The following is a 27569-nucleotide window of genomic DNA, read 5'->3' on the forward strand; positions in this document are numbered from 1 at the left end:
TGGCGCTCGCGCTGTCACAGGGCTCGTTGGTCTAGGGGTATGATTCCTGCTTAGGGTGCAGGAGGTCCCGGGTTCAAATCCCGGACGAGCCCTAGCGTTTTGTGCAAACTGGTCGCACGTCGGTGGCTGAGTCAGCGCAAAAAACTGCCCGTCAATGTAAAGCTAATTTCATATTTGCTCTAAGGAACTGACCCTCTGGTCCGACGTATGAAGGCGATTACCATGGTTTCGGTACAGATCGTAGCAAATGCTTGTCGGTTTAAAGTGATGAAAAAGTGTTTCCGCCCGGGATCGAACCGGGGACCTTCTGCGTGTTAGGCAGACGTGATAACCGCTACACCACGGAAACTACTGCTTTCAGGCTTGCTTCACAGACAACTTGTAACAAGGTTGCCATCGTAACTTAAAAATTCAATAAATGCGGCACTTGCATGACGAAGGTACATGCAGCAGATCCACACATGACGTGGCTCACTGGAGTAGTATGCGACATAGGCAGGAAAATACTGTTCCCGCCCGGGATCGAACCGGGGACCTTCTGCGTGTGAAGCAGACGTGACAACCGCTACACTACGGAAACGACGGACACGCTCACTCCATCCTTGTACACTCGAAGGCGCCTCAGCCTTTCTTTGGCCCGCGCATGCACACACCATAGTTCTTTTGACAGCCTAAAACCCATCGCTGCCGAGGGCTCAACAAGTCTTCGGGGTGCTCGAGAGGGTGTCTGTCGTAGCATCCCGAACGAGATAGCGGCGTTTCGCGCAGTCGTTATTGCAAGTCACATTAGCAAAAACAATCACCTCCTTAGCAGCAGGCAGTGCGAGCCCAGCTGCAGCTTTACATGAAGATGCCAATAGCGCTGGGAGGCCGCCGACCGCGGGCCACGGCACCTCCGAGAACGGTGCTGCCCATGACCCATTGTGTCGCTACACAGTCTGTCGAAGAACAGCACTGCCGGCAGAGAGCACCTCCCCCATCCCGCCAGCCGCACCAGACTCGAAGAGCACCCTGGACGACTTCGAGGGACGCAGTTTGCTGGAATATTTGGCGCTCGCGCTGTCACAGGGCTCGTTGGTCTAGGGGTATGATTCCTGCTTAGGGTGCAGGAGGTCCCGGGTTCAAATCCCGGACGAGCCCTAGCGTTTTGTGCAAACTGGTCGCACGTCGGTGGCTGAGTCAGCGCAAAAAACTGCCCGTCAATGTAAAGCTAATTTCATATTTGCTCTAAGGAACTGACCCTCTGGTCCGACGTATGAAGGTGATTACCAAGGTTTCGGTACAGATCGTAGCAAATGCTTGTCGGTTTAAAGTGATGAAAAAGTGTTTTCGCCCGGGATCGAACCGGGGACCTTCTGCGTGTTAGGCAGACGTGATAACCGCTACACCACGGAAACTACTGCTTTCAGGCTTGCTTCACAGACAACTTGTAACAAGGTTGCCATCGTAACTTAAAAATTCAATAAATGCGGCACTTGCATGACGAAGGTACATGCAGCAGATCCACACATGACGTGGCTCACTGGAGTAGTATGCGACATAGGCAGGAAAATACTGTTCCCGCCCGGGATCGAACCGGGGACCTTCTGCGTGTGAAGCAGACGTGACAACCGCTACACTACGGAAACGACGGACACGCTCACTCCATCCTTGTACACTCGAAGGCGCCTCAGCCTTTCTTTGGCCCGCGCATGCACACACCATAGTTCTTTTGACAGCCTAAAACCCATCGCTGCCGAGGGCTCAACAAGTCTTCGGGGTGCTCGAGAGGGTGTCTGTCGTAGCATCCCGAACGAGATAGCGGCGTTTCGCGCAGTCGTTATTGCAAGTCACATTAGCAAAAACAATCACCTCCTTAGCAGCAGGCAGTGCGAGCCCAGCTGCAGCTTTACATGAAGATGCCAATAGCGCTGGGAGGCCGCCGACCGCGGGCCACGGCACCTCCGAGAACGGTGCTGCCCATGACCCATTGTGTCGCTACACAGTCTGTCGAAGAACAGCACTGCCGGCAGAGAGCACCTCCCCCATCCCGCCAGCCGCACCAGACTCGAAGAGCACCCTGGACGACTTCGAGGGACGCAGTTTGCTGGAATATTTGGCGCTCGCGCTGTCACAGGGCTCGTTGGTCTAGGGGTATGATTCCTGCTTAGGGTGCAGGAGGTCCCGGGTTCAAATCCCGGACGAGCCCTAGCGTTTTGTGCAAACTGGTCGCACGTCGGTGGCTGAGTCAGCGCAAAAAACTGCCCGTCAATGTAAAGCTAATTTCATATTTGCTCTAAGGAACTGACCCTCTGGTCCGACGTATGAAGGTGATTACCAAGGTTTCGGTACAGATCGTAGCAAATGCTTGTCGGTTTAAAGTGATGAAAAAGTGTTTCCGCCCGGGATCGAACCGGGGACCTTCTGCGTGTTAGGCAGACGTGATAACCGCTACACCACGCAAACTACTGCTTTCAGGCTTGCTTCACAGACAACTTGTAACAAGGTTGCCATCGTAACTTAAAAATTCAATAAATGCGGCACTTGCATGACGAAGGTACATGCAGCAGATCCACACATGACGTGGCTCACTGGAGTAGTATGCGACATAGGCAGGAAAATACTGTTCCCGCCCGGGATCGAACCGGGGACCTTCTGCGTGTGAAGCAGACGTGACAACCGCTACACTACGGAAACGACGGACACGCTCACTCCATCCTTGTACACTCGAAGGCGCCTCAGCCTTTCTTTGGCCCGCGCATGCACACACCATAGTTCTTTTGACAGCCTAAAACCCATCGCTGCCGAGGGCTCAACAAGTCTTCGGGGTGCTCGAGAGGGTGTCTGTCGTAGCATCCCGAACGAGATAGCGGCGTTTCGCGCAGTCGTTATTGCAAGTCACATTAGCAAAAACAATCACCTCCTTAGCAGCAGGCAGTGCGAGCCCAGCTGCAGCTTTACATGAAGATGCCAATAGCGCTGGGAGGCCGCCGACCGCGGGCCACGGCACCTCCGAGAACGGTGCTGCCCATGACCCATTGTGTCGCTACACAGTCTGTCGAAGAACAGCACTGCCGGCAGAGAGCACCTCCCCCATCCCGCCAGCCGCACCAGACTCGAAGAGCACCCTGGACGACTTCGAGGGACGCAGTTTGCTGGAATATTTGGCGCTCGCGCTGTCACAGGGCTCGTTGGTCTAGGGGTATGATTCCTGCTTAGGGTGCAGGAGGTCCCGGGTTCAAATCCCGGACGAGCCCTAGCGTTTTGTGCAAACTGGTCGCACGTCGGTGGCTGAGTCAGCGCAAAAAACTGCCCGTCAATGTAAAGCTAATTTCATATTTGCTCTAAGGAACTGACCCTCTGGTCCGACGTATGAAGGTGATTACCAAGGTTTCGGTACAGATCGTAGCAAATGCTTGTCGGTTTAAAGTGATGAAAAAGTGTTTCCGCCCGGGATCGAACCGGTGACCTTCTGCGTGTTAGGCAGACGTGATAACCGCTACACCACGGAAACTACTGCTTTCAGGCTTGCTTCACAGACAACTTGTAACAAGGTTGCCATCGTAACTTAAAAATTCAATAAATGCGGCACTTGCATGACGAAGGTACATGCAGCAGATCCACACATGACGTGGCTCACTGGAGTAGTATGCGACATAGGCAGGAAAATACTGTTCCCGCCCGGGATCGAACCGGGGACCTTCTGCGTGTGAAGCAGACGTGACAACCGCTACACTACGGAAACGACGGACACGCTCACTCCATCCTTGTACACTCGAAGGCGCCTCAGCCTTTCTTTGGCCCGCGCATGCACACACCATAGTTCTTTTGACAGCCTAAAACCCATCGCTGCCGAGGGCTCAACAAGTCTTCGGGGTGCTCGAGAGGGTGTCTGTCGTAGCATCCCGAACGAGATAGCGGCGTTTCGCGCAGTCGTTATTGCAAGTCACATTAGCAAAAACAATCACCTCCTTAGCAGCAGGCAGTGCGAGCCCAGCTGCAGCTTTACATGAAGATGCCAATAGCGCTGGGAGGCCGCCGACCGCGGGCCACGGCACCTCCGAGAACGGTGCTGCCCATGACCCATTGTGTCGCTACACAGTCTGTCGAAGAACAGCACTGCCGGCAGAGAGCACCTCCCCCATCCCGCCAGCCGCACCAGACTCGAAGAGCACCCTGGACGACTTCGAGGGACGCAGTTTGCTGGAATATTTGGCGCTCGCGCTGTCACAGGGCTCGTTGGTCTAGGGGTATGATTCCTGCTTAGGGTGCAGGAGCTCCCGGGTTCAAATCCCGGACGAGCCCTAGCGTTTTGTGCAAACTGGTCGCACGTCGGTGGCTGAGTCAGCGCAAAAAACTGCCCGTCAATGTAAAGCTAATTTCATATTTGCTCTAAGGAACTGACCCTCTGGTCCGACGTATGAAGGTGATTACCAAGGTTTCGGTACAGATCGTAGCAAATGCTTGTCGGTTTAAAGTGATGAAAAAGTGTTTTCGCCCGGGATCGAACCGGGGACCTTCTGCGTGTTAGGCAGACGTGATAACCGCTACACCACGGAAACTACTGCTTTCAGGCTTGCTTCACAGACAACTTGTAACAAGGTTGCCATCGTAACTTAAAAATTCAATAAATGCGGCACTTGCATGACGAAGGTACATGCAGCAGATCCACACATGACGTGGCTCACTGGAGTAGTATGCGACATAGGCAGGAAAATACTGTTCCCGCCCGGGATCGAACCGGGGACCTTCTGCGTGTGAAGCAGACGTGACAACCGCTACACTACGGAAACGACGGACACGCTCACTCCATCCTTGTACACTCGAAGGCGCCTCAGCCTTTCTTTGGCCCGCGCATGCACACACCATAGTTCTTTTGACAGCCTAAAACCCATCGCTGCCGAGGGCTCAACAAGTCTTCGGGGTGCTCGAGAGGGTGTCTGTCGTAGCATCCCGAACGAGATAGCGGCGTTTCGCGCAGTCGTTATTGCAAGTCACATTAGCAAAAACAATCACCTCCTTAGCAGCAGGCAGTGCGAGCCCAGCTGCAGCTTTACATGAAGATGCCAATAGCGCTGGGAGGCCGCCGACCGCGGGCCACGGCACCTCCGAGAACGGTGCTGCCCATGACCCATTGTGTCGCTACACAGTCTGTCGAAGAACAGCACTGCCGGCAGAGAGCACCTCCCCCATCCCGCCAGCCGCACCAGACTCGAAGAGCACCCTGGACGACTTCGAGGGACGCAGTTTGCTGGAATATTTGGCGCTCGCGCTGTCACAGGGCTCGTTGGTCTAGGGGTATGATTCCTGCTTAGGGTGCAGGAGGTCCCGGGTTCAAATCCCGGACGAGCCCTAGCGTTTTGTGCAAACTGGTCGCACGTCGGTGGCTGAGTCAGCGCAAAAAACTGCCCGTCAATGTAAAGCTAATTTCATATTTGCTCTAAGGAACTGACCCTCTGGTCCGACGTATGAAGGTGATTACCAAGGTTTCGGTACAGATCGTAGCAAATGCTTGTCGGTTTAAAGTGATGAAAAAGTGTTTCCGCCCGGGATCGATCCGGGGACCTTCTGCGTGTTAGGCAGACGTGATAACCGCTACACCACGGAAACTACTGCTTTCATGCATGCTTCACAGACAACTTGTAACAAGGTTGCCATCGTAACTTAAAAATTCAATAAATGCGGCACTTGCATGACGAAGGTACATGCAGCAGATCCACACATGACGTGGCTCACTGGAGTAGTATGCGACATAGGCAGGAAAATACTGTTCCCGCCCGGGATCGAACCGGGGACCTTCTGCGTGTGAAGCAGACGTGACAACCGCTACACTACGGAAACGACGGACACGCTCACTCCATCCTTGTACACTCGAAGGCGCCTCAGCCTTTCTTTGGCCCGCGCATGCACACACCATAGTTCTTTTGACAGCCTAAAACCCATCGCTGCCGAGGGCTCAACAAGTCTTCGGGGTGCTCGAGAGGGTGTCTGTCGTAGCATCCCGAACGAGATAGCGGCGTTTCGCGCAGTCGTTATTGCAAGTCACATTAGCAAAAACAATCACCTCCTTAGCAGCAGGCAGTGCGAGCCCAGCTGCAGCTTTACATGAAGATGCCAATAGCGCTGGGAGGCCGCCGACCGCGGGCCACGGCACCTCCGAGAACGGTGCTGCCCATGACCCATTGTGTCGCTACACAGTCTGTCGAAGAACAGCACTGCCGGCAGAGAGCACCTCCCCCATCCCGCCAGCCGCACCAGACTCGAAGAGCACCCTGGACGACTTCGAGGGACGCAGTTTGCTGGAATATTTGGCGCTCGCGCTGTCACAGGGCTCGTTGGTCTAGGGGTATGATTCCTGCTTAGGGTGCAGGAGGTCCCGGGTTCAAATCCCGGACGAGCCCTAGCGTTTTGTGCAAACTGGTCGCACGTCGGTGGCTGAGTCAGCGCAAAAAACTGCCCGTCAATGTAAAGCTAATTTCATATTTGCTCTAAGGAACTGACCCTCTGGTCCGACGTATGAAGGTGATTACCAAGGTTTCGGTACAGATCGTAGCAAATGCTTGTCGGTTTAAAGTGATGAAAAAGTGTTTCCGCCCGGGATCGAACCGGGGACCTTCTGCGTGTTAGGCAGACGTGATAACCGCTACACCACGCAAACTACTGCTTTCAGGCTTGCTTCACAGACAACTTGTAACAAGGTTGCCATCGTAACTTAAAAATTCAATAAATGCGGCACTTGCATGACGAAGGTACATGCAGCAGATCCACACATGACGTGGCTCACTGGAGTAGTATGCGACATAGGCAGGAAAATACTGTTCCCGCCCGGGATCGAACCGGGGACCTTCTGCGTGTGAAGCAGACGTGACAACCGCTACACTACGGAAACGACGGACACGCTCACTCCATCCTTGTACACTCGAAGGCGCCTCAGCCTTTCTTTGGCCCGCGCATGCACACACCATAGTTCTTTTGACAGCCTAAAACCCATCGCTGCCGAGGGCTCAACAAGTCTTCGGGGTGCTCGAGAGGGTGTCTGTCGTAGCATCCCGAACGAGATAGCGGCGTTTCGCGCAGTCGTTATTGCAAGTCACATTAGCAAAAACAATCACCTCCTTAGCAGCAGGCAGTGCGAGCCCAGCTGCAGCTTTACATGAAGATGCCAATAGCGCTGGGAGGCCGCCGACCGCGGGCCACGGCACCTCCGAGAACGGTGCTGCCCATGACCCATTGTGTCGCTACACAGTCTGTCGAAGAACAGCACTGCCGGCAGAGAGCACCTCCCCCATCCCGCCAGCCGCACCAGACTCGAAGAGCACCCTGGACGACTTCGAGGGACGCAGTTTGCTGGAATATTTGGCGCTCGCGCTGTCACAGGGCTCGTTGGTCTAGGGGTATGATTCCTGCTTAGGGTGCAGGAGGTCCCGGGTTCAAATCCCGGACGAGCCCTAGCGTTTTGTGCAAACTGGTCGCACGTCGGTGGCTGAGTCAGCGCAAAAAACTGCCCGTCAATGTAAAGCTAATTTCATATTTGCTCTAAGGAACTGACCCTCTGGTCCGACGTATGAAGGTGATTACCAAGGTTTCGGTACAGATCGTAGCAAATGCTTGTCGGTTTAAAGTGATGAAAAAGTGTTTCCGCCCGGGATCGAACCGGTGACCTTCTGCGTGTTAGGCAGACGTGATAACCGCTACACCACGGAAACTACTGCTTTCAGGCTTGCTTCACAGACAACTTGTAACAAGGTTGCCATCGTAACTTAAAAATTCAATAAATGCGGCACTTGCATGACGAAGGTACATGCAGCAGATCCACACATGACGTGGCTCACTGGAGTAGTATGCGACATAGGCAGGAAAATACTGTTCCCGCCCGGGATCGAACCGGGGACCTTCTGCGTGTGAAGCAGACGTGACAACCGCTACACTACGGAAACGACGGACACGCTCACTCCATCCTTGTACACTCGAAGGCGCCTCAGCCTTTCTTTGGCCCGCGCATGCACACACCATAGTTCTTTTGACAGCCTAAAACCCATCGCTGCCGAGGGCTCAACAAGTCTTCGGGGTGCTCGAGAGGGTGTCTGTCGTAGCATCCCGAACGAGATAGCGGCGTTTCGCGCAGTCGTTATTGCAAGTCACATTAGCAAAAACAATCACCTCCTTAGCAGCAGGCAGTGCGAGCCCAGCTGCAGCTTTACATGAAGATGCCAATAGCGCTGGGAGGCCGCCGACCGCGGGCCACGGCACCTCCGAGAACGGTGCTGCCCATGACCCATTGTGTCGCTACACAGTCTGTCGAAGAACAGCACTGCCGGCAGAGAGCACCTCCCCCATCCCGCCAGCCGCACCAGACTCGAAGAGCACCCTGGACGACTTCGAGGGACGCAGTTTGCTGGAATATTTGGCGCTCGCGCTGTCACAGGGCTCGTTGGTCTAGGGGTATGATTCCTGCTTAGGGTGCAGGAGCTCCCGGGTTCAAATCCCGGACGAGCCCTAGCGTTTTGTGCAAACTGGTCGCACGTCGGTGGCTGAGTCAGCGCAAAAAACTGCCCGTCAATGTAAAGCTAATTTCATATTTGCTCTAAGGAACTGACCCTCTGGTCCGACGTATGAAGGTGATTACCAAGGTTTCGGTACAGATCGTAGCAAATGCTTGTCGGTTTAAAGTGATGAAAAAGTGTTTCCGCCCGGGATCGAACCGGGGACCTTCTGCGTGTTAGGCAGACGTGATAACCGCTACACCACGGAAACTACTGCTTTCAGGCTTGCTTCACAGACAACTTGTAACAAGGTTGCCATCGTAACTTAAAAATTCAATAAATGCGGCACTTGCATGACGAAGGTACATGCAGCAGATCCACACATGACGTGGCTCACTGGAGTAGTATGCGACATAGGCAGGAAAATACTGTTCCCGCCCGGGATCGAACCGGGGACCTTCTGCGTGTGAAGCAGACGTGATAACCGCTACACTACGGAAACGACGGACACGCTCACTCCATCCTTGTACACTCGAAGGCGCCTCAGCCTTTCTTTGGCCCGCGCATGCACACACCATAGTTCTTTTGACAGCCTAAAACCCATCGCTGCCGAGGGCTCAACAAGTCTTCGGGGTGCTCGAGAGGGTGTCTGTCGTAGCATCCCGAACGAGATAGCGGCGTTTCGCGCAGTCGTTATTGCAAGTCACATTAGCAAAAACAATCACCTCCTTAGCAGCAGGCAGTGCGAGCCCAGCTGCAGCTTTACATGAAGATGCCAATAGCGCTGGGAGGCCGCCGACCGCGGGCCACGGCACCTCCGAGAACGGTGCTGCCCATGACCCATTGTGTCGCTACACAGTCTGTCGAAGAACAGCACTGCCGGCAGAGAGCACCTCCCCCATCCCGCCAGCCGCACCAGACTCGAAGAGCACCCTGGACGACTTCGAGGGACGCAGTTTGCTGGAATATTTGGCGCTCGCGCTGTCACAGGGCTCGTTGGTCTAGGGGTATGATTCCTGCTTAGGGTGCAGGAGGTCCCGGGTTCAAATCCCGGACGAGCCCTAGCGTTTTGTGCAAACTGGTCGCACGTCGGTGGCTGAGTCAGCGCAAAAAACTGCCCGTCAATGTAAAGCTAATTTCATATTTGCTCTAAGGAACTGACCCTCTGGTCCGACGTATGAAGGTGATTACCAAGGTTTCGGTACAGATCGTAGCAAATGCTTGTCGGTTTAAAGTGATGAAAAAGTGTTTCCGCCCGGGATCGATCCGGGGACCTTCTGCGTGTTAGGCAGACGTGATAACCGCTACACCACGGAAACTACTGCTTTCAGGCATGCTTCACAGACAACTTGTAACAAGGTTGCCATCGTAACTTAAAAATTCAATAAATGCGGCACTTGCATGACGAAGGTACATGCAGCAGATCCACACATGACGTGGCTCACTGGAGTAGTATGCGACATAGGCAGGAAAATACTGTTCCCGCCCGGGATCGAACCGGGGACCTTCTGCGTGTGAAGCAGACGTGACAACCGCTACACTACGGAAACGACGGACACGCTCACTCCATCCTTGTACACTCGAAGGCGCCTCAGCCTTTCTTTGGCCCGCGCATGCACACACCATAGTTCTTTTGACAGCCTAAAACCCATCGCTGCCGAGGGCTCAACAAGTCTTCGGGGTGCTCGAGAGGGTGTCTGTCGTAGCATCCCGAACGAGATAGCGGCGTTTCGCGCAGTCGTTATTGCAAGTCACATTAGCAAAAACAATCACCTCCTTAGCAGCAGGCAGTGCGAGCCCAGCTGCAGCTTTACATGAAGATGCCAATAGCGCTGGGAGGCCGCCGACCGCGGGCCACGGCACCTCCGAGAACGGTGCTGCCCATGACCCATTGTGTCGCTACACAGTCTGTCGAAGAACAGCACTGCCGGCAGAGAGCACCTCCCCCATCCCGCCAGCCGCACCAGACTCGAAGAGCACCCTGGACGACTTCGAGGGACGCAGTTTGCTGGAATATTTGGCGCTCGCGCTGTCACAGGGCTCGTTGGTCTAGGGGTATGATTCCTGCTTAGGGTGCAGGAGGTCCCGGGTTCAAATCCCGGACGAGCCCTAGCGTTTTGTGCAAACTGGTCGCACGTCGGTGGCTGAGTCAGCGCAAAAAACTGCCCGTCAATGTAAAGCTAATTTCATATTTGCTCTAAGGAACTGACCCTCTGGTCCGACGTATGAAGGTGATTACCAAGGTTTCGGTACAGATCGTAGCAAATGCTTGTCGGTTTAAAGTGATGAAAAAGTGTTTCCGCCCGGGATCGAACCGGTGACCTTCTGCGTGTTAGGCAGACGTGATAACCGCTACACCACGGAAACTACTGCTTTCAGGCTTGCTTCACAGACAACTTGTAACAAGGTTGCCATCGTAACTTAAAAATTCAATAAATGCGGCACTTGCATGACGAAGGTACATGCAGCAGATCCACACATGACGTGGCTCACTGGAGTAGTATGCGACATAGGCAGGAAAATACTGTTCCCGCCCGGGATCGAACCGGGGACCTTCTGCGTGTGAAGCAGACGTGACAACCGCTACACTACGGAAACGACGGACACGCTCACTCCATCCTTGTACACTCGAAGGCGCCTCAGCCTTTCTTTGGCCCGCGCATGCACACACCATAGTTCTTTTGACAGCCTAAAACCCATCGCTGCCGAGGGCTCAACAAGTCTTCGGGGTGCTCGAGAGGGTGTCTGTCGTAGCATCCCGAACGAGATAGCGGCGTTTCGCGCAGTCGTTATTGCAAGTCACATTAGCAAAAACAATCACCTCCTTAGCAGCAGGCAGTGCGAGCCCAGCTGCAGCTTTACATGAAGATGCCAATAGCGCTGGGAGGCCGCCGACCGCGGGCCACGGCACCTCCGAGAACGGTGCTGCCCATGACCCATTGTGTCGCTACACAGTCTGTCGAAGAACAGCACTGCCGGCAGAGAGCACCTCCCCCATCCCGCCAGCCGCACCAGACTCGAAGAGCACCCTGGACGACTTCGAGGGACGCAGTTTGCTGGAATATTTGGCGCTCGCGCTGTCACAGGGCTCGTTGGTCTAGGGGTATGATTCCTGCTTAGGGTGCAGGAGGTCCCGGGTTCAAATCCCGGACGAGCCCTAGCGTTTTGTGCAAACTGGTCGCACGTCGGTGGCTGAGTCAGCGCAAAAAACTGCCCGTCAATGTAAAGCTAATTTCATATTTGCTCTAAGGAACTGACCCTCTGGTCCGACGTATGAAGGTGATTACCAAGGTTTCGGTACAGATCGTAGCAAATGCTTGTCGGTTTAAAGTGATGAAAAAGTGTTTCCGCCCGGGATCGAACCGGGGACCTTCTGCGTGTTAGGCAGACGTGATAACCGCTACACCACGGAAACTACTGCTTTCAGGCTTGCTTCACAGACAACTTGTAACAAGGTTGCCATCGTAACTTAAAAATTCAATAAATGCGGCACTTGCATGACGAAGGTACATGCAGCAGATCCACACATGACGTGGCTCACTGGAGTAGTATGCGACATAGGCAGGAAAATACTGTTCCCGCCCGGGATCGAACCGGGGACCTTCTGCGTGTGAAGCAGACGTGATAACCGCTACACTACGGAAACGACGGACACGCTCACTCCATCCTTGTACACTCGAAGGCGCCTCAGCCTTTCTTTGGCCCGCGCATGCACACACCATAGTTCTTTTGACAGCCTAAAACCCATCGCTGCCGAGGGCTCAACAAGTCTTCGGGGTGCTCGAGAGGGTGTCTGTCGTAGCATCCCGAACGAGATAGCGGCGTTTCGCGCAGTCGTTATTGCAAGTCACATTAGCAAAAACAATCACCTCCTTAGCAGCAGGCAGTGCGAGCCCAGCTGCAGCTTTACATGAAGATGCCAATAGCGCTGGGAGGCCGCCGACCGCGGGCCACGGCACCTCCGAGAACGGTGCTGCCCATGACCCATTGTGTCGCTACACAGTCTGTCGAAGAACAGCACTGCCGGCAGAGAGCACCTCCCCCATCCCGCCAGCCGCACCAGACTCGAAGAGCACCCTGGACGACTTCGAGGGACGCAGTTTGCTGGAATATTTGGCGCTCGCGCTGTCACAGGGCTCGTTGGTCTAGGGGTATGATTCCTGCTTAGGGTGCAGGAGGTCCCGGGTTCAAATCCCGGACGAGCCCTAGCGTTTTGTGCAAACTGGTCGCACGTCGGTGGCTGAGTCAGCGCAAAAAACTGCCCGTCAATGTAAAGCTAATTTCATATTTGCTCTAAGGAACTGACCCTCTGGTCCGACGTATGAAGGTGATTACCAAGGTTTCGGTACAGATCGTAGCAAATGCTTGTCGGTTTAAAGTGATGAAAAAGTGTTTCCGCCCGGGATCGATCCGGGGACCTTCTGCGTGTTAGGCAGACGTGATAACCGCTACACCACGGAAACTACTGCTTTCAGGCATGCTTCACAGACAACTTGTAACAAGGTTGCCATCGTAACTTAAAAATTCAATAAATGCGGCACTTGCATGACGAAGGTACATGCAGCAGATCCACACATGACGTGGCTCACTGGAGTAGTATGCGACATAGGCAGGAAAATACTGTTCCCGCCCGGGATCGAACCGGGGACCTTCTGCGTGTGAAGCAGACGTGACAACCGCTACACTACGGAAACGACGGACACGCTCACTCCATCCTTGTACACTCGAAGGCGCCTCAGCCTTTCTTTGGCCCGCGCATGCACACACCATAGTTCTTTTGACAGCCTAAAACCCATCGCTGCCGAGGGCTCAACAAGTCTTCGGGGTGCTCGAGAGGGTGTCTGTCGTAGCATCCCGAACGAGATAGCGGCGTTTCGCGCAGTCGTTATTGCAAGTCACATTAGCAAAAACAATCACCTCCTTAGCAGCAGGCAGTGCGAGCCCAGCTGCAGCTTTACATGAAGATGCCAATAGCGCTGGGAGGCCGCCGACCGCGGGCCACGGCACCTCCGAGAACGGTGCTGCCCATGACCCATTGTGTCGCTACACAGTCTGTCGAAGAACAGCACTGCCGGCAGAGAGCACCTCCCCCATCCCGCCAGCCGCACCAGACTCGAAGAGCACCCTGGACGACTTCGAGGGACGCAGTTTGCTGGAATATTTGGCGCTCGCGCTGTCACAGGGCTCGTTGGTCTAGGGGTATGATTCCTGCTTAGGGTGCAGGAGGTCCCGGGTTCAAATCCCGGACGAGCCCTAGCGTTTTGTGCAAACTGGTCGCACGTCGGTGGCTGAGTCAGCGCAAAAAACTGCCCGTCAATGTAAAGCTAATTTCATATTTGCTCTAAGGAACTGACCCTCTGGTCCGACGTATGAAGGTGATTACCAAGGTTTCGGTACAGATCGTAGCAAATGCTTGTCGGTTTAAAGTGATGAAAAAGTGTTTCCGCCCGGGATCGAACCGGGGACCTTCTGCGTGTTAGGCAGACGTGATAACCGCTACACCACGGAAACTACTGCTTTCAGGCTTGCTTCACAGACAACTTGTAACAAGGTTGCCATCGTAACTTAAAAATTCAATAAATGCGGCACTTGCATGACGAAGGTACATGCAGCAGATCCACACATGACGTGGCTCACTGGAGTAGTATGCGACATAGGCAGGAAAATACTGTTCCCGCCCGGGATCGAACCGGGGACCTTCTGCGTGTGAAGCAGACGTGACAACCGCTACACTACGGAAACGACGGACACGCTCACTCCATCCTTGTACACTCGAAGGCGCCTCAGCCTTTCTTTGGCCCGCGCATGCACACACCATAGTTCTTTTGACAGCCTAAAACCCATCGCTGCCGAGGGCTCAACAAGTCTTCGGGGTGCTCGAGAGGGTGTCTGTCGTAGCATCCCGAACGAGATAGCGGCGTTTCGCGCAGTCGTTATTGCAAGTCACATTAGCAAAAACAATCACCTCCTTAGCAGCAGGCAGTGCGAGCCCAGCTGCAGCTTTACATGAAGATGCCAATAGCGCTGGGAGGCCGCCGACCGCGGGCCACGGCACCTCCGAGAACGGTGCTGCCCATGACCCATTGTGTCGCTACACAGTCTGTCGAAGAACAGCACTGCCGGCAGAGAGCACCTCCCCCATCCCGCCAGCCGCACCAGACTCGAAGAGCACCCTGGACGACTTCGAGGGACGCAGTTTGCTGGAATATTTGGCGCTCGCGCTGTCACAGGGCTCGTTGGTCTAGGGGTATGATTCCTGCTTAGGGTGCAGGAGGTCCCGGGTTCAAATCCCGGACGAGCCCTAGCGTTTTGTGCAAACTGGTCGCACGTCGGTGGCTGAGTCAGCGCAAAAAACTGCCCGTCAATGTAAAGCTAATTTCATATTTGCTCTAAGGAACTGACCCTCTGGTCCGACGTATGAAGGTGATTACCAAGGTTTCGGTACAGATCGTAGCAAATGCTTGTCGGTTTAAAGTGATGAAAAAGTGTTTCCGCCCGGGATCGAACCGGGGACCTTCTGCGTGTTAGGCAGACGTGATAACCGCTACACCACGGAAACTACTGCTTTCAGGCTTGCTTCACAGACAACTTGTAACAAGGTTGCCATCGTAACTTAAAAATTCAATAAATGCGGCACTTGCATGACGAAGGTACATGCAGCAGATCCACACATGACGTGGCTCACTGGAGTAGTATGCGACATAGGCAGGAAAATACTGTTCCCGCCCGGGATCGAACCGGGGACCTTCTGCGTGTGAAGCAGACGTGACAACCGCTACACTACGGAAACGACGGACACGCTCACTCCATCCTTGTACACTCGAAGGCGCCTCAGCCTTTCTTTGGCCCGCGCATGCACACACCATAGTTCTTTTGACAGCCTAAAACCCATCGCTGCCGAGGGCTCAACAAGTCTTCGGGGTGCTCGAGAGGGTGTCTGTCGTAGCATCCCGAACGAGATAGCGGCGTTTCGCGCAGTCGTTATTGCAAGTCACATTAGCAAAAACAATCACCTCCTTAGCAGCAGGCAGTGCGAGCCCAGCTGCAGCTTTACATGAAGATGCCAATAGCGCTGGGAGGCCGCCGACCGCGGGCCACGGCACCTCCGAGAACGGTGCTGCCCATGACCCATTGTGTCGCTACACAGTCTGTCGAAGAACAGCACTGCCGGCAGAGAGCACCTCCCCCATCCCGCCAGCCGCACCAGACTCGAAGAGCACCCTGGACGACTTCGAGGGACGCAGTTTGCTGGAATATTTGGCGCTCGCGCTGTCACAGGGCTCGTTGGTCTAGGGGTATGATTCCTGCTTAGGGTGCAGGAGGTCCCGGGTTCAAATCCCGGACGAGCCCTAGCGTTTTGTGCAAACTGGTCGCACGTCGGTGGCTGAGTCAGCGCAAAAAACTGCCCGTCAATGTAAAGCTAATTTCATATTTGCTCTAAGGAACTGACCCTCTGGTCCGACGTATGAAGGTGATTACCAAGGTTTCGGTACAGATCGTAGCAAATGCTTGTCGGTTTAAAGTGATGAAAAAGTGTTTCCGCCCGGGATCGAACCGGGGACCTTCTGCGTGTTAGGCAGACGTGATAACCGCTACACCACGGAAACTACTGCTTTCAGGCTTGCTTCACAGACAACTTGTAACAAGGTTGCCATCGTAACTTAAAAATTCAATAAATGCGGCACTTGCATGACGAAGGTACATGCAGCAGATCCACACATGACGTGGCTCACTGGAGTAGTATGCGACATAGGCAGGAAAATACTGTTCCCGCCCGGGATCGAACCGGGGACCTTCTGCGTGTGAAGCAGACGTGACAACCGCTACACTACGGAAACGACGGACACGCTCACTCCATCCTTGTACACTCGAAGGCGCCTCAGCCTTTCTTTGGCCCGCGCATGCACACACCATAGTTCTTTTGACAGCCTAAAACCCATCGCTGCCGAGGGCTCAACAAGTCTTCGGGGTGCTCGAGAGGGTGTCTGTCGTAGCATCCCGAACGAGATAGCGGCGTTTCGCGCAGTCGTTACTGCAAGTCACATTAGCAAAAACAATCACCTCCTTAGCAGCAGGCAGTGCGAGCCCAGCTGCAGCTTTACATGAAGATGCCAATAGCGCTGGGAGGCCGCCGACCGCGGGCCACGGCACCTCCGAGAACGGTGCTGCCCATGACCCATTGTGTCGCTACACAGTCTGTCGAAGAACAGCACTGCCGGCAGAGAGCACCTCCCCCATCCCGCCAGCCGCACCAGACTCGAAGAGCACCCTGGACGACTTCGAGGGACGCAGTTTGCTGGAATATTTGGCGCTCGCGCTGTCACAGGGCTCGTTGGTCTAGGGGTATGATTCCTGCTTAGGGTGCAGGAGGTCCCGGGTTCAAATCCCGGACGAGCCCTAGCGTTTTGTGCAAACTGGTCGCACGTCGGTGGCTGAGTCAGCGCAAAAAACTGCCCGTCAATGTAAAGCTAATTTCATATTTGCTCTAAGGAACTGACCCTCTGGTCCGACGTATGAAGGTGATTACCAAGGTTTCGGTACAGATCGTAGCAAATGCTTGTCGGTTTAAAGTGATGAAAAAGTGTTTCCGCCCGGGATCGAACCGGGGACCTTCTGCGTGTTAGGCAGACGTGATAACCGCTACACCACGGAAACTACTGCTTTCAGGCTTGCTTCACAGACAACTTGTAACAAGGTTGCCATCGTAACTTAAAAATTCAATAAATGCGGCACTTGCATGACGAAGGTACATGCAGCAGATCCACACATGACGTGGCTCACTGGAGTAGTATGCGACATAGGCAGGAAAATACTGTTCCCGCCCGGGATCGAACCGGGGACCTTCTGCGTGTGAAGCAGACGTGATAACCGCTACACTACGGAAACGACGGACGCGCTCACTCCATCCTTGTACACTCGAAGGCGCCTCAGCCTTTCTTTGGCCCGCGCATGCACACACCATAGTTCTTTTGACAGCCTAAAACCCATCGCTGCCGAGGGCTCAACAAGTCTTCGGGGTGCTCGAGAGGGTGTCTGTCGTAGCATCCCGAACGAGATAGCGGCGTTTCGCGCAGTCGTTATTGCAAGTCACATTAGCAAAAACAATCACCTCCTTAGCAGCAGGCAGTGCGAGCCCAGCTGCAGCTTTACATGAAGATGCCAATAGCGCTGGGAGGCCGCCGACCGCGGGCCACGGCACCTCCGAGAACGGTGCTGCCCATGACCCATTGTGTCGCTACACAGTCTGTCGAAGAACAGCACTGCCGGCAGAGAGCACCTCCCCCATCCCGCCAGCCGCACCAGACTCGAAGAGCACCCTGGACGACTTCGAGGGACGCAGTTTGCTGGAATATTTGGCGCTCGCGCTGTCACAGGGCTCGTTGGTCTAGGGGTATGATTCCTGCTTAGGGTGCAGGAGGTCCCGGGTTCAAATCCCGGACGAGCCCTAGCGTTTTGTGCAAACTGGTCGCACGTCGGTGGCTGAGTCAGCGCAAAAAACTGCCCGTCAATGTAAAGCTAATTTCATACTTGCTCTAAGGAACTGACCCTCTGGTCCGACGTATGAAGGTGATTACCAAGGTTTCGGTACAGATCGTAGCAAATGCTTGTCGGTTTAAAGTGATGAAAAAGTGTTTCCGCCCGGGATCGAACCGGGGACCTTCTGCGTGTTAGGCAGACGTGATAACCGCTACACCACGGAAACTACTGCTTTCAGGCTTGCTTCACAGACAACTTGTAACAAGGTTGCCATCGTAACTTAAAAATTCAATAAATGCGGCACTTGCATGACGAAGGTACATGCAGCAGATCCACACATGACGTGGCTCACTGGAGTAGTATGCGACATAGGCAGGAAAATACTGTTCCCGCCCGGGATCGAACCGGGGACCTTCTGCGTGTGAAGCAGACGTGACAACCGCTACACTACGGAAACGACGGACACGCTCACTCCATCCTTGTACACTCGAAGGCGCCTCAGCCTTTCTTTGGCCCGCGCATGCACACACCATAGTTCTTTTGACAGCCTAAAACCCATCGCTGCCGAGGGCTCAACAAGTCTTCGGGGTGCTCGAGAGGGTGTCTGTCGTAGCATCCCGAACGAGATAGCGGCGTTTCGCGCAGTCGTTATTGCAAGTCACATTAGCAAAAACAATCACCTCCTTAGCAGCAGGCAGTGCGAGCCCAGCTGCAGCTTTACATGAAGATGCCAATAGCGCTGGGAGGCCGCCGACCGCGGGCCACGGCACCTCCGAGAACGGTGCTGCCCATGACCCATTGTGTCGCTACACAGTCTGTCGAAGAACAGCACTGCCGGCAGAGAGCACCTCCCCCATCCCGCCAGCCGCACCAGACTCGAAGAGCACCCTGGACGACTTCGAGGGACGCAGTTTGCTGGAATATTTGGCGCTCGCGCTGTCACAGGGCTCGTTGGTCTAGGGGTATGATTCCTGCTTAGGGTGCAGGAGGTCCCGGGTTCAAATCCCGGACGAGCCCTAGCGTTTTGTGCAAACTGGTCGCACGTCGGTGGCTGAGTCAGCGCAAAAAACTGCCCGTCAATGTAAAGCTAATTTCATATTTGCTCTAAGGAACTGACCCTCTGGTCCGACGTATGAAGGTGATTACCAAGGTTTCGGTACAGATCGTAGCAAATGCTTGTCGGTTTAAAGTGATGAAAAAGTGTTTCCGCCCGGGATCGAACCGGGGACCTTCTGCGTGTTAGGCAGACGTGATAACCGCTACACCACGGAAACTACTGCTTTCAGGCTTGCTTCACAGACAACTTGTAACAAGGTTGCCATCGTAACTTAAAAATTCAATAAATGCGGCACTTGCATGACGAAGGTACATGCAGCAGATCCACACATGACGTGGCTCACTGGAGTAGTATGCGACATAGGCAGGAAAATACTGTTCCCGCCCGGGATCGAACCGGGGACCTTCTGCGTGTGAAGCAGACGTGACAACCGCTACACTACGGAAACGACGGACACGCTCACTCCATCCTTGTACACTCGAAGGCGCCTCAGCCTTTCTTTGGCCCGCGCATGCACACACCATAGTTCTTTTGACAGCCTAAAACCCATCGCTGCCGAGTGCTCAACAAGTCTTCGGGGTGCTCGAGAGGGTGTCTGTCGTAGCATCCCGAACGAGATAGCGGCGTTTCGCGCAGTCGTTACTGCAAGTCACATTAGCAAAAACAATCACCTCCTTAGCAGCAGGCAGTGCGAGCCCAGCTGCAGCTTTACATGAAGATGCCAATAGCGCTGGGAGGCCGCCGACCGCGGGCCACGGCACCTCCGAGAACGGTGCTGCCCATGACCCATTGTGTCGCTACACAGTCTGTCGAAGAACAGCACTGCCGGCAGAGAGCACCTCCCCCATCCCGCCAGCCGCACCAGACTCGAAGAGCACCCTGGACGACTTCGAGGGACGCAGTTTGCTGGAATATTTGGCGCTCGCGCTGTCACAGGGCTCGTTGGTCTAGGGGTATGATTCCTGCTTAGGGTGCAGGAGGTCCCGGGTTCAAATCCCGGACGAGCCCTAGCGTTTTGTGCAAACTGGTCGCACGTCGGTGGCTGAGTCAGCGCAAAAAACTGCCCGTCAATGTAAAGCTAATTTCATATTTGCTCTAAGGAACTGACCCTCTGGTCCGACGTATGAAGGTGATTACCAAGGTTTCGGTACAGATCGTAGCAAATGCTTGTCGGTTTAAAGTGATGAAAAAGTGTTTCCGCCCGGGATCGAACCGGGGACCTTCTGCGTGTTAGGCAGACGTGATAACCGCTACACCACGGAAACTACTGCTTTCAGGCTTGCTTCACAGACAACTTGTAACAAGGTTGCCATCGTAACTTAAAAATTCAATAAATGCGGCACTTGCATGACGAAGGTACACTCTTTGACATAAAACTTGACCGGCGGCCGGCCGCTTCAGAGGCTAAGTCCGCGCCGATCGCGACATGGGACAAAAAAACTGGCCAACTCGCTAATTCTCTAAGTCCGGTTATCTGCACAATCTGGCAACACTGTAGACTGCGGCACTTCCTGGAGGAAAACTTGTCCCATGATAGAGGAACTCTAGGCTGATTACGCCTGTGGTCTAGCGGTAGCGTGCGTTGTTTCTGTTCATAATGTCAGTGGATCGAGAGCAGCTGGCATAAAATATTTTTATAGCCTCTTCTGTCTGAATGCTGAAGACGTGAATGTAATGGTAGCGCAGATTCAATCTATTTCGCTTTGTGACACACCGATATCAAAATTTTTCCAGTAACGATTTTGCGGCAGATTTCCTGCAGACTGTCCTCCTCTGGACGCCGTATGCGGCAAAGCTCCGGGATCCATTTGCTGGCTACTGGCAGCGGCCGTGGCGACAGCAGCGGCGCTGCACTCCCCCGTTCTTTATCGAAAGCGCCTGCTACCGCTCATCGCTTTTGATGATTTAAAACGCTTTATTATTAAATGTTGCTCCACAGAAAATTTCTACAATTTCCATTCACGCTCAAAAGCAACGGAGACAGACGCCCTGATTAGTAGGCGGGTATTATATTACATTAATCGGCAAGAGCTGAGTATGGCCCGAAATTAATTTTATAGACTGGGACGAAATTAAACCACCTCACTACATTCGATGAATTTATAAATGCTTCATACCTCGTTTCTTTTCCTTTCAAACTCAATTTTTTGTGCAACTTTTGGTCAATGTTTGGATGTTTTCGTCAAGCCAGAGTGAGCGTCTGTGGTGTAAAGTGTATTACAGTTCTCGTTTCATTCCTTATGGTAAGTCTATGCGATAAACTGTGTGAATACCTTGCAATGCATGCTCTGTAGCAGTGCAGGAACACTGCACATTTGGAGTTCCATGTATGGGTACATGAAGTATTTATTGTTGATCGGAAGTGATGGTTAAGGTCATCAGATTTAAACCAGAAAAATTTGTCGTTTTGAAGGTTTCAGAGAACGGAAAGGAATTGCTAACGCCGGTGTTAGAAAACGTCTACAGTTAAATGCTATTGCAAAAATTTAGAAGAAGGGAACTATATTAATGAACATGTGCACTTCATAAACAACCTTCTGACATGTTAGACCTATATGACGAACAAAGCTCAAATTTATATCGTTGACGGTTTGAATCTTTTCAGGGTCTATTTTACAGTGAAGCACCTTGGAATTTGCAAAGCAGAAATCCATGATATTAACTTCATTTTCTAAGTCGAAATCGGACGAAGATTGATGTTTAAAGGCATTCTTCAGATTTCGCATAAGAAATTTTTACTAGCACTTTGCAACTCCATTAATTTAAATGGAAAATAAAAGGTTGTAGTCAGCGGCTTCTACCGTGATTCGAACTGCTATGTCTTATAGCACAAGCACTGCAACGCACAAGGGAACCTCTGAGCTAACGACACACTGGCGGCCAGAGGCGGAATATAGTCACTGCGATGTTGCCTGAGCCTCAAAACGCAACCTTAAACACACGAACAGAGGAGGTGGAGACTACTGTTTTAACATCCCGTCGACAACGATGTCATTAGAGACGGAGCACAAGCTCGGATTAGGGAAGGATGGGGAAGGAAATCGGCCGTGCCCTTCCTAAGGAACCATCCCGGCATTTGCCTGAAGCGATTTAGGGAAATCATTGAAAACCTAAATCAGGATGGCCGGGCGCGGGATTGCACCGTCGTCCTCCCGAATGCACACACAAACAGGTGTTACTTATGTGAAGAACGCCGTTCTTGGAGTCCAGAAATTAAATATGCTTTCTAATTGTGTCATCTTGCAGTGGATTATATCGTACGAGTCTTCGATGTGGAAAACGAATGTCAAGTGAATTTAGCGAGGTAACGCCGACCTACACCCGGAAGTAAATGCACTATCAGAGTGTTGACAAATACTTGCTACGACGCTGCCATTTCTAGGCTCTCTGACGAGGCAGCTCTTCAGCGAAATGCTTGCCGTGATTCTCCGATACGGTTCTTCAGAGTGGAGACGCGCGCGCACGTTTGGTTTTTATGCGGCGTTCTCCCCTGATGGTTTCTGACGTCGCCTTGTGGGCTATGTATACATATGAGACATTCAATTATCATTAATCCAAAATGATACAAGTTTCAGCTTCCGGCGTGGAAGAAGGCTGTTGACGCCGACATTATATCATTTCAACGTAGGGAAAGCAAAACGGATCATTCAATGTTTCTCATTCAACATAAAGCATGTGAGATAATTTTCCGTAACGTTCATAATCATCTAAAAATACAAACGAAGTAAAAATACACCGGAAGCTTATTCGAATTGAATATAACGCTTTGCACCTCGATGTCGAATTTGTCCACTTGCAATCTTTTGCAGCACACACATAAAATGTCATGATTGCCACGAGAATGAAGAAATATGTTGGTAAGGATGGAAGCAAGAAGAGACGCAGTCAACAAATATTCTATTCCTCATTGCATTCATTTCATTTGACACGTAAGAAGAGGTAAAGCGGGAATTTACTTTCGTTAACACGAAAGATATGCCGCACATATTGATAACGAGGAAGTCTGCGTCTTCATACGTTTCCTCCTTGAAACCTGTATGCTCTATTATATACTAAGTAGCCCGATCATTGTTTCAGTAATGTTACCCTCTTGTTTGACCCCGTAACGATGAACAGATTCCAAATGCATGTCTCCCTTCCTGGGTTGTTTTTTGTGTTTTATTGCTTGGAATTCCTGAAGCAGACCACTGTGCCTTCCCCCCTCGTGGGTTAGGTCTCAAAACTAAACCGCTTTGTATCCAATGGCATAATTTATTCAGACAGCATCAGCATAAGACTATCAAACAAAGCCTTCCATTTACAGTTGCAGCACTCTAACCAGCACTGACCAAAGTGTAATCCACGGTCATGGTCCTAAATTACCAGCTGTCTGCTACTGTGGCAAAGTCCGTACTACACTTTCGATTCCGCAGCACCATTTTATCTGGTAACACTGTGTAGTTGCACAGTTGTGCTACCAGGTCTGTCCTCACACTGTCAACTTTATGTATCTCACTTCTCCTGTAGCGTAGATCACGAGGAGCCGAAGTAAATGAGTGTATTCTGCATGACGTAACATTCAGTATTCCCTTCTTTCATAGCCACTCTTCATGTGCATCGATACCAAATAGGAATGCGAAAACTCTTGCGAGTGAGAGAATGACAATAACAATCGTAACAAGAACAAGCAAATAATGAATGATGTTTATTCCAACGCAGAACGAGAATGGCTTTAAATATAAAAATCTGTATCTATATCTATATCCATATCTATTGATCTTTGCGTTGGCAGAATGCAAATATATTCTTAGCATTTAGTTATTGAATTTAGTTCTGGATGTTTGCAGAGAAAAGGAAAAGTCGCTACTTCTCGCTAGTGTAATATAATGTGAACCAGCAACTACCCTTTCCTTAGAACACGACTCAAGCAGGTCCTCAAGTAGGTAGCAAGGCACTGCTGCATTCTGTTCCCTGACATTGCTCTGATGACGGTTAATGCAGATAGTTCCGATTATGAAATACAAAACGTATTGCAGGTTAGTTCCTAGGATAGTAACATTAAATTTGCGTTGTAGACGGCACATGAACGTGACGACTATCCATATTACTCATCAATATAAAAAGACAATATTTTGGGAATTTAGCAGGATTACTCCCCATGAACCATGGACCTTGCCGTTGGTGGGGAGGCTTGCGTGCCTCAGCGATACAGATGGCCGCACCGTAGGTGCAACCACAACGGAGGGGTATCTGTTGAGAGGCCAGACAAACATGTGGTTCCTGAAGAGGGGCAGCAGCCTTTTCAGTAGTTGCAGGAGCAACAGTCTGGATGATTGACTGATCTGGCCTTGTAACATTAACCAAAACAGCCTTGCTGTGCTGGTACTGCGAACGGCTGAAAGCAAGGGGAAACTACAGCCGTAATTTTTCCCGAGGACATGCAGCTCTACTGTATGATTAAATGATGATGGCGTCCTCTTGGGTAAAATATTCCGGAGGTAAAATAGTCCCCCATTCGGATCTCCGGGCGGGGACTACTCAGGAGGACGTCGTTATCAGGAGAAAGAAAACTAGCGTTCTACGGATCGGAGCGTGGAATGTCAGATCACTTAATCGGGCAGGTAGGTTAGAAAATTTGAAAAGGGAAATGGATAGGTTAAAGTTAGATATAGTGGGAATTAGTGAAGTTCGGTGGCAGGAGGAACAAGACTTTTGGTCAGGTGATTACAGGGTTATAAATACAAAATCAAATAGGGGTAATGCAGGAGTAGGTTTAATAATGAATAAAAAAATAGGAGTGCGGGTTAGCTACTACAAACAGCATAGTGAACGCATTATTGTGGCCAAGATAGACACAAAGCCCATGCCTACTACAGTAGTACAAGTTTATATGCCAACTAGCTCTGCAGATGATGAAGAAATAGATGAAATGTATGACGAGATAAAAGAAATTATTCAGGTAGTGAAGGGAGACGAAAATTTAATAGTCATGGGTGACTGGAATTCATCAGTAGGAAAAGGGAGAGAAGGAAACATAGTAGGTGAATATGGATTGGGGGGAAGAAACGAAAGAGGAAGCCGCCTTGTAGAATTTTGCACAGAGCGTAGCTTAATCATAGCTAACACTTGGTTCAAGAATCATGAAAGGAGGCTGTATACATGGAAGAAGCCTGGAGATACTGACAGGTTTCAGATAGATTATATAATGGTAAGACAGAGATTTAGGAACCAGGTTTTAAATTGTAAGACATTTCCTGGGGCAGATGTGGATTCTGACCACAATCTATTGGTTATGAACTGCAGATTGAAACTGAAGAAACTGCAAAAAGGTGGGAATTTAAGGAGATGGGATCTGGATAAACTGAAAGAACCAGAGGTTGTAGAGAGTTTCAGGGAGAGCATAAGGGAACAATTTACAGGAATGGGGGAAAGAAATACAGTAGAAGAAGAATGGGTAGCTCTGAGGGATGAAGTGGTGAAGGCAGCAGACGATCAAGTAGGTAAAAAGACGGGGGCTAATAGAAATCCTTGGGTAACAGAAGAAATATTGAATTTAATTGATGAAAGGAGAAAATATAAAAATGCAGTAAATGAAGCAGGCAAAAAGGAATACAAACGTCTCAAAAATGAAATCGACAGGAAGTGCAAAATGGCTAAGCAGGGATGGTTAGAGGACAAATGTAAGGATGTAGAGGCTTGTCTCACTAGGGGTAAGATAGATACTGCCTACAGGAAAATTAAAGAGACCTTTGGAGAGAAGAGAACCACTTGTATGAATATCAAGAGCTCAGATGGCAACCCAGTTCTAAGCAAAGAAGGGAAAGCAGAAAGGTGGAAGGAGTATATAGAGGGTTTATACAAGGGCGATGTACTTGAGGACAATATTATGGAAATGGAAGAGGATGTAGATGAAGACGAAATGGGAAATAAGATGCTGCGTGAAGAGTTTGACAGAGCACTGAAAGACCTGAGTCGAAACAAGGCCCCGGGAGTAGACAACATTCCATTAGAACTACTGACGGCCTCGGGAGAGCCAGTCATGACAAAACTCTACCATCTGGTGAGCACGATGTATGAGACAGGCGAAATACCCTCAGACTTCAAGAAGAATATAATAATTCCAATCCCAAAGAAATCAGGTGTTGACAGATGTGAAAATTACCGAACTATCAGTTTAATAAGTCACAGCTGCAAAATACTAACGCGAATTCTTTACAGACGAATGGAAAAACTGGTAGAAGCCGACCTAGGGGAAGATCAGTTTGGATTCCGTAGAAATGTTGGAACACGTGAGGCAATACTGACCTTACGACTTATCTTGGAAGAAAGATTAAGAAAAGGCAAACCTACGTTTCTAGCATTTGTAGACTTAGAGAAAGCTTTTGACAATGTTGACTGGAATACTCTCTTTCAAATTCTGAAGGTGGCAGGGGTAAAATACAGGGAGCGAAAGGCTATTTACAATTTGTATAGAAACCAGATAGCAGTTATAAGAGTCGAGGGGCATGAAAGGGAAGCAGTGGTTGGGAAAGGAGTGAGACAGGGTTGTAGCCTCTCCCCGATGTTATTCAATCTGTATATTGAGCAAGCAGTAAAGGAAACAAAAGAAAAATTCGGAGTAGGTATTAAAATTCATGGAGAAGAAGTAAAAACTTTGAGGTTCGCCGATGACATTGTAATTCTGTCAGAGACAAATCAAATGGTTCAAATGGCTCTGAGCACTATGGGACTCAACTGCTGAGGTCATTAGTCCCCTAGAACTTAGAACTAGTTAAACCTAACTAACCTAAGGACATCACAAACATCCATGCCCGAGGCAGGATTCGAACCTGCGACCGTAGCGGTCTTGCGGTTCCAGACTGCAGCGCCTTTAACCGCACGGCCACTTCGGCCGACTGTCAGAGACAGCAAAGGACTTGGAAGAGCAGTTGAACGGAATGGACAGTGTCTTGAAAGGAGGATATAAGATGAACATCAACAAAAACAAAACAAGGATAATGGAATGTGGTCGAATTAAGTCGGGTGATGCTGAGGGAATTAGATTAGGAAATGAGACACTTAAAGTAGTAAAGGAGTTTTGCTATTTAGGGAGTAAAATAACCGATGATGGTCGAAGTAGAGAGGATATAAAATGTAGACTGGCAATGGCAAGGAAAGCGTTTCTCAAGAAGAGAAATTTATTAACATCGAGTATAGATTTAGGTGTCAGGAAGTCGTTTCTGAAAGTGTTTGTATGGAGTGTAGCCATGTATGGAAGTGAGACATGGACGATAACTAGTTTGGACAAGAAGAGAATAGAAGCTTTCGAAATGTGGTGCTACAGAAGAATGCTGAAGATAAGGTGGGTAGATCACGTAACTAATGAGGAGGTATTGAATAGGATTGGGGAGAAGAGAAGTTTGTGGTTTAACTTGACTAGAAGAAGGGATCGGTTGGTAGGACATGTTTTGAGGCATCAAGGGATCACAAATTTAGCATTGGAGGGCAGCGTGGAGGGTAAAAATCGTAGAGGGAGACCAAGAGATGAATACACTAAGCAGATTCAGAAGGATGTAGGTTGCAGTAGGTACTGGGAGATGAAGAAGCTTGCACAG

General features: G+C 51.2%; 59 non-coding genes across 59 annotated transcripts; 20 read left to right on the forward strand and 39 right to left on the reverse strand.

Annotated features, from left to right (window-relative positions):
- The first annotated feature begins 20 nt into the window (after positions 1 to 20).
- Trnap-agg (transfer RNA proline (anticodon AGG)) lies at positions 21 to 92 on the forward strand. Its single transcript has one exon. It is a non-coding gene; the product is annotated as a tRNA-Pro (tRNA).
- Positions 93 to 276: 184 nt separating this feature from the next.
- Trnav-aac (transfer RNA valine (anticodon AAC)) lies at positions 277 to 349 on the reverse strand. Its single transcript has one exon. It is a non-coding gene; the product is annotated as a tRNA-Val (tRNA).
- Positions 350 to 507: 158 nt separating this feature from the next.
- On the reverse strand, positions 508 to 580 carry Trnav-cac (transfer RNA valine (anticodon CAC)). Its single transcript has one exon. It is a non-coding gene; the product is annotated as a tRNA-Val (tRNA).
- A 488-nt stretch (positions 581 to 1068) lies between these two features.
- Positions 1069 to 1140, forward strand: Trnap-agg (transfer RNA proline (anticodon AGG)). Its single transcript has one exon. It is a non-coding gene; the product is annotated as a tRNA-Pro (tRNA).
- Positions 1141 to 1324: 184 nt separating this feature from the next.
- On the reverse strand, positions 1325 to 1397 carry Trnav-aac (transfer RNA valine (anticodon AAC)). The gene has a single exon. It is a non-coding gene; the product is annotated as a tRNA-Val (tRNA).
- Positions 1398 to 1555: 158 nt separating this feature from the next.
- Positions 1556 to 1628, reverse strand: Trnav-cac (transfer RNA valine (anticodon CAC)). Its single transcript has one exon. It is a non-coding gene; the product is annotated as a tRNA-Val (tRNA).
- A 488-nt stretch (positions 1629 to 2116) lies between these two features.
- Trnap-agg (transfer RNA proline (anticodon AGG)) lies at positions 2117 to 2188 on the forward strand. The gene has a single exon. It is a non-coding gene; the product is annotated as a tRNA-Pro (tRNA).
- Positions 2189 to 2372: 184 nt separating this feature from the next.
- Positions 2373 to 2445, reverse strand: Trnav-aac (transfer RNA valine (anticodon AAC)). The gene has a single exon. It is a non-coding gene; the product is annotated as a tRNA-Val (tRNA).
- Positions 2446 to 2603: 158 nt separating this feature from the next.
- Positions 2604 to 2676, reverse strand: Trnav-cac (transfer RNA valine (anticodon CAC)). Its single transcript has one exon. It is a non-coding gene; the product is annotated as a tRNA-Val (tRNA).
- A 488-nt stretch (positions 2677 to 3164) lies between these two features.
- Trnap-agg (transfer RNA proline (anticodon AGG)) lies at positions 3165 to 3236 on the forward strand. The gene has a single exon. It is a non-coding gene; the product is annotated as a tRNA-Pro (tRNA).
- Positions 3237 to 3420: 184 nt separating this feature from the next.
- Positions 3421 to 3493, reverse strand: Trnav-aac (transfer RNA valine (anticodon AAC)). The gene has a single exon. It is a non-coding gene; the product is annotated as a tRNA-Val (tRNA).
- A 158-nt stretch (positions 3494 to 3651) lies between these two features.
- On the reverse strand, positions 3652 to 3724 carry Trnav-cac (transfer RNA valine (anticodon CAC)). The gene has a single exon. It is a non-coding gene; the product is annotated as a tRNA-Val (tRNA).
- Positions 3725 to 4212: 488 nt separating this feature from the next.
- On the forward strand, positions 4213 to 4284 carry Trnap-agg (transfer RNA proline (anticodon AGG)). Its single transcript has one exon. It is a non-coding gene; the product is annotated as a tRNA-Pro (tRNA).
- Positions 4285 to 4468: 184 nt separating this feature from the next.
- On the reverse strand, positions 4469 to 4541 carry Trnav-aac (transfer RNA valine (anticodon AAC)). Its single transcript has one exon. It is a non-coding gene; the product is annotated as a tRNA-Val (tRNA).
- Positions 4542 to 4699: 158 nt separating this feature from the next.
- Trnav-cac (transfer RNA valine (anticodon CAC)) lies at positions 4700 to 4772 on the reverse strand. Its single transcript has one exon. It is a non-coding gene; the product is annotated as a tRNA-Val (tRNA).
- Positions 4773 to 5260: 488 nt separating this feature from the next.
- On the forward strand, positions 5261 to 5332 carry Trnap-agg (transfer RNA proline (anticodon AGG)). The gene has a single exon. It is a non-coding gene; the product is annotated as a tRNA-Pro (tRNA).
- A 184-nt stretch (positions 5333 to 5516) lies between these two features.
- Trnav-aac (transfer RNA valine (anticodon AAC)) lies at positions 5517 to 5589 on the reverse strand. The gene has a single exon. It is a non-coding gene; the product is annotated as a tRNA-Val (tRNA).
- A 158-nt stretch (positions 5590 to 5747) lies between these two features.
- On the reverse strand, positions 5748 to 5820 carry Trnav-cac (transfer RNA valine (anticodon CAC)). The gene has a single exon. It is a non-coding gene; the product is annotated as a tRNA-Val (tRNA).
- A 488-nt stretch (positions 5821 to 6308) lies between these two features.
- On the forward strand, positions 6309 to 6380 carry Trnap-agg (transfer RNA proline (anticodon AGG)). Its single transcript has one exon. It is a non-coding gene; the product is annotated as a tRNA-Pro (tRNA).
- Positions 6381 to 6564: 184 nt separating this feature from the next.
- Trnav-aac (transfer RNA valine (anticodon AAC)) lies at positions 6565 to 6637 on the reverse strand. The gene has a single exon. It is a non-coding gene; the product is annotated as a tRNA-Val (tRNA).
- Positions 6638 to 6795: 158 nt separating this feature from the next.
- Trnav-cac (transfer RNA valine (anticodon CAC)) lies at positions 6796 to 6868 on the reverse strand. Its single transcript has one exon. It is a non-coding gene; the product is annotated as a tRNA-Val (tRNA).
- Positions 6869 to 7356: 488 nt separating this feature from the next.
- On the forward strand, positions 7357 to 7428 carry Trnap-agg (transfer RNA proline (anticodon AGG)). Its single transcript has one exon. It is a non-coding gene; the product is annotated as a tRNA-Pro (tRNA).
- A 184-nt stretch (positions 7429 to 7612) lies between these two features.
- Trnav-aac (transfer RNA valine (anticodon AAC)) lies at positions 7613 to 7685 on the reverse strand. The gene has a single exon. It is a non-coding gene; the product is annotated as a tRNA-Val (tRNA).
- A 158-nt stretch (positions 7686 to 7843) lies between these two features.
- Trnav-cac (transfer RNA valine (anticodon CAC)) lies at positions 7844 to 7916 on the reverse strand. Its single transcript has one exon. It is a non-coding gene; the product is annotated as a tRNA-Val (tRNA).
- Positions 7917 to 8404: 488 nt separating this feature from the next.
- Positions 8405 to 8476, forward strand: Trnap-agg (transfer RNA proline (anticodon AGG)). Its single transcript has one exon. It is a non-coding gene; the product is annotated as a tRNA-Pro (tRNA).
- Positions 8477 to 8660: 184 nt separating this feature from the next.
- Positions 8661 to 8733, reverse strand: Trnav-aac (transfer RNA valine (anticodon AAC)). Its single transcript has one exon. It is a non-coding gene; the product is annotated as a tRNA-Val (tRNA).
- Positions 8734 to 8891: 158 nt separating this feature from the next.
- On the reverse strand, positions 8892 to 8964 carry Trnav-cac (transfer RNA valine (anticodon CAC)). The gene has a single exon. It is a non-coding gene; the product is annotated as a tRNA-Val (tRNA).
- A 488-nt stretch (positions 8965 to 9452) lies between these two features.
- On the forward strand, positions 9453 to 9524 carry Trnap-agg (transfer RNA proline (anticodon AGG)). The gene has a single exon. It is a non-coding gene; the product is annotated as a tRNA-Pro (tRNA).
- Positions 9525 to 9708: 184 nt separating this feature from the next.
- On the reverse strand, positions 9709 to 9781 carry Trnav-aac (transfer RNA valine (anticodon AAC)). Its single transcript has one exon. It is a non-coding gene; the product is annotated as a tRNA-Val (tRNA).
- Positions 9782 to 9939: 158 nt separating this feature from the next.
- Trnav-cac (transfer RNA valine (anticodon CAC)) lies at positions 9940 to 10012 on the reverse strand. The gene has a single exon. It is a non-coding gene; the product is annotated as a tRNA-Val (tRNA).
- A 488-nt stretch (positions 10013 to 10500) lies between these two features.
- Trnap-agg (transfer RNA proline (anticodon AGG)) lies at positions 10501 to 10572 on the forward strand. Its single transcript has one exon. It is a non-coding gene; the product is annotated as a tRNA-Pro (tRNA).
- Positions 10573 to 10756: 184 nt separating this feature from the next.
- Trnav-aac (transfer RNA valine (anticodon AAC)) lies at positions 10757 to 10829 on the reverse strand. Its single transcript has one exon. It is a non-coding gene; the product is annotated as a tRNA-Val (tRNA).
- Positions 10830 to 10987: 158 nt separating this feature from the next.
- Trnav-cac (transfer RNA valine (anticodon CAC)) lies at positions 10988 to 11060 on the reverse strand. The gene has a single exon. It is a non-coding gene; the product is annotated as a tRNA-Val (tRNA).
- Positions 11061 to 11548: 488 nt separating this feature from the next.
- On the forward strand, positions 11549 to 11620 carry Trnap-agg (transfer RNA proline (anticodon AGG)). Its single transcript has one exon. It is a non-coding gene; the product is annotated as a tRNA-Pro (tRNA).
- A 184-nt stretch (positions 11621 to 11804) lies between these two features.
- Trnav-aac (transfer RNA valine (anticodon AAC)) lies at positions 11805 to 11877 on the reverse strand. The gene has a single exon. It is a non-coding gene; the product is annotated as a tRNA-Val (tRNA).
- Positions 11878 to 12035: 158 nt separating this feature from the next.
- Trnav-cac (transfer RNA valine (anticodon CAC)) lies at positions 12036 to 12108 on the reverse strand. Its single transcript has one exon. It is a non-coding gene; the product is annotated as a tRNA-Val (tRNA).
- Positions 12109 to 12596: 488 nt separating this feature from the next.
- On the forward strand, positions 12597 to 12668 carry Trnap-agg (transfer RNA proline (anticodon AGG)). The gene has a single exon. It is a non-coding gene; the product is annotated as a tRNA-Pro (tRNA).
- Positions 12669 to 12852: 184 nt separating this feature from the next.
- Positions 12853 to 12925, reverse strand: Trnav-aac (transfer RNA valine (anticodon AAC)). Its single transcript has one exon. It is a non-coding gene; the product is annotated as a tRNA-Val (tRNA).
- Positions 12926 to 13083: 158 nt separating this feature from the next.
- Positions 13084 to 13156, reverse strand: Trnav-cac (transfer RNA valine (anticodon CAC)). The gene has a single exon. It is a non-coding gene; the product is annotated as a tRNA-Val (tRNA).
- A 488-nt stretch (positions 13157 to 13644) lies between these two features.
- Trnap-agg (transfer RNA proline (anticodon AGG)) lies at positions 13645 to 13716 on the forward strand. The gene has a single exon. It is a non-coding gene; the product is annotated as a tRNA-Pro (tRNA).
- A 184-nt stretch (positions 13717 to 13900) lies between these two features.
- Trnav-aac (transfer RNA valine (anticodon AAC)) lies at positions 13901 to 13973 on the reverse strand. Its single transcript has one exon. It is a non-coding gene; the product is annotated as a tRNA-Val (tRNA).
- Positions 13974 to 14131: 158 nt separating this feature from the next.
- Trnav-cac (transfer RNA valine (anticodon CAC)) lies at positions 14132 to 14204 on the reverse strand. The gene has a single exon. It is a non-coding gene; the product is annotated as a tRNA-Val (tRNA).
- A 488-nt stretch (positions 14205 to 14692) lies between these two features.
- On the forward strand, positions 14693 to 14764 carry Trnap-agg (transfer RNA proline (anticodon AGG)). Its single transcript has one exon. It is a non-coding gene; the product is annotated as a tRNA-Pro (tRNA).
- Positions 14765 to 14948: 184 nt separating this feature from the next.
- Trnav-aac (transfer RNA valine (anticodon AAC)) lies at positions 14949 to 15021 on the reverse strand. Its single transcript has one exon. It is a non-coding gene; the product is annotated as a tRNA-Val (tRNA).
- Positions 15022 to 15179: 158 nt separating this feature from the next.
- Trnav-cac (transfer RNA valine (anticodon CAC)) lies at positions 15180 to 15252 on the reverse strand. Its single transcript has one exon. It is a non-coding gene; the product is annotated as a tRNA-Val (tRNA).
- Positions 15253 to 15740: 488 nt separating this feature from the next.
- Trnap-agg (transfer RNA proline (anticodon AGG)) lies at positions 15741 to 15812 on the forward strand. The gene has a single exon. It is a non-coding gene; the product is annotated as a tRNA-Pro (tRNA).
- A 184-nt stretch (positions 15813 to 15996) lies between these two features.
- Trnav-aac (transfer RNA valine (anticodon AAC)) lies at positions 15997 to 16069 on the reverse strand. Its single transcript has one exon. It is a non-coding gene; the product is annotated as a tRNA-Val (tRNA).
- A 158-nt stretch (positions 16070 to 16227) lies between these two features.
- Trnav-cac (transfer RNA valine (anticodon CAC)) lies at positions 16228 to 16300 on the reverse strand. Its single transcript has one exon. It is a non-coding gene; the product is annotated as a tRNA-Val (tRNA).
- A 488-nt stretch (positions 16301 to 16788) lies between these two features.
- On the forward strand, positions 16789 to 16860 carry Trnap-agg (transfer RNA proline (anticodon AGG)). The gene has a single exon. It is a non-coding gene; the product is annotated as a tRNA-Pro (tRNA).
- A 184-nt stretch (positions 16861 to 17044) lies between these two features.
- Trnav-aac (transfer RNA valine (anticodon AAC)) lies at positions 17045 to 17117 on the reverse strand. Its single transcript has one exon. It is a non-coding gene; the product is annotated as a tRNA-Val (tRNA).
- A 158-nt stretch (positions 17118 to 17275) lies between these two features.
- On the reverse strand, positions 17276 to 17348 carry Trnav-cac (transfer RNA valine (anticodon CAC)). The gene has a single exon. It is a non-coding gene; the product is annotated as a tRNA-Val (tRNA).
- A 488-nt stretch (positions 17349 to 17836) lies between these two features.
- Positions 17837 to 17908, forward strand: Trnap-agg (transfer RNA proline (anticodon AGG)). Its single transcript has one exon. It is a non-coding gene; the product is annotated as a tRNA-Pro (tRNA).
- Positions 17909 to 18092: 184 nt separating this feature from the next.
- Positions 18093 to 18165, reverse strand: Trnav-aac (transfer RNA valine (anticodon AAC)). The gene has a single exon. It is a non-coding gene; the product is annotated as a tRNA-Val (tRNA).
- Positions 18166 to 18323: 158 nt separating this feature from the next.
- On the reverse strand, positions 18324 to 18396 carry Trnav-cac (transfer RNA valine (anticodon CAC)). The gene has a single exon. It is a non-coding gene; the product is annotated as a tRNA-Val (tRNA).
- A 488-nt stretch (positions 18397 to 18884) lies between these two features.
- Trnap-agg (transfer RNA proline (anticodon AGG)) lies at positions 18885 to 18956 on the forward strand. Its single transcript has one exon. It is a non-coding gene; the product is annotated as a tRNA-Pro (tRNA).
- A 184-nt stretch (positions 18957 to 19140) lies between these two features.
- On the reverse strand, positions 19141 to 19213 carry Trnav-aac (transfer RNA valine (anticodon AAC)). The gene has a single exon. It is a non-coding gene; the product is annotated as a tRNA-Val (tRNA).
- A 158-nt stretch (positions 19214 to 19371) lies between these two features.
- On the reverse strand, positions 19372 to 19444 carry Trnav-cac (transfer RNA valine (anticodon CAC)). Its single transcript has one exon. It is a non-coding gene; the product is annotated as a tRNA-Val (tRNA).
- Positions 19445 to 19932: 488 nt separating this feature from the next.
- Trnap-agg (transfer RNA proline (anticodon AGG)) lies at positions 19933 to 20004 on the forward strand. Its single transcript has one exon. It is a non-coding gene; the product is annotated as a tRNA-Pro (tRNA).
- Positions 20005 to 20188: 184 nt separating this feature from the next.
- Positions 20189 to 20261, reverse strand: Trnav-aac (transfer RNA valine (anticodon AAC)). Its single transcript has one exon. It is a non-coding gene; the product is annotated as a tRNA-Val (tRNA).
- Positions 20262 to 27569: the final 7308 nt, after the last annotated feature.

Source organism: Schistocerca nitens, chromosome 2, assembly GCF_023898315.1.
Source record: "Schistocerca nitens isolate TAMUIC-IGC-003100 chromosome 2, iqSchNite1.1, whole genome shotgun sequence".
Lineage (NCBI taxonomy): Eukaryota > Metazoa > Arthropoda > Insecta > Orthoptera > Acrididae > Schistocerca > Schistocerca nitens.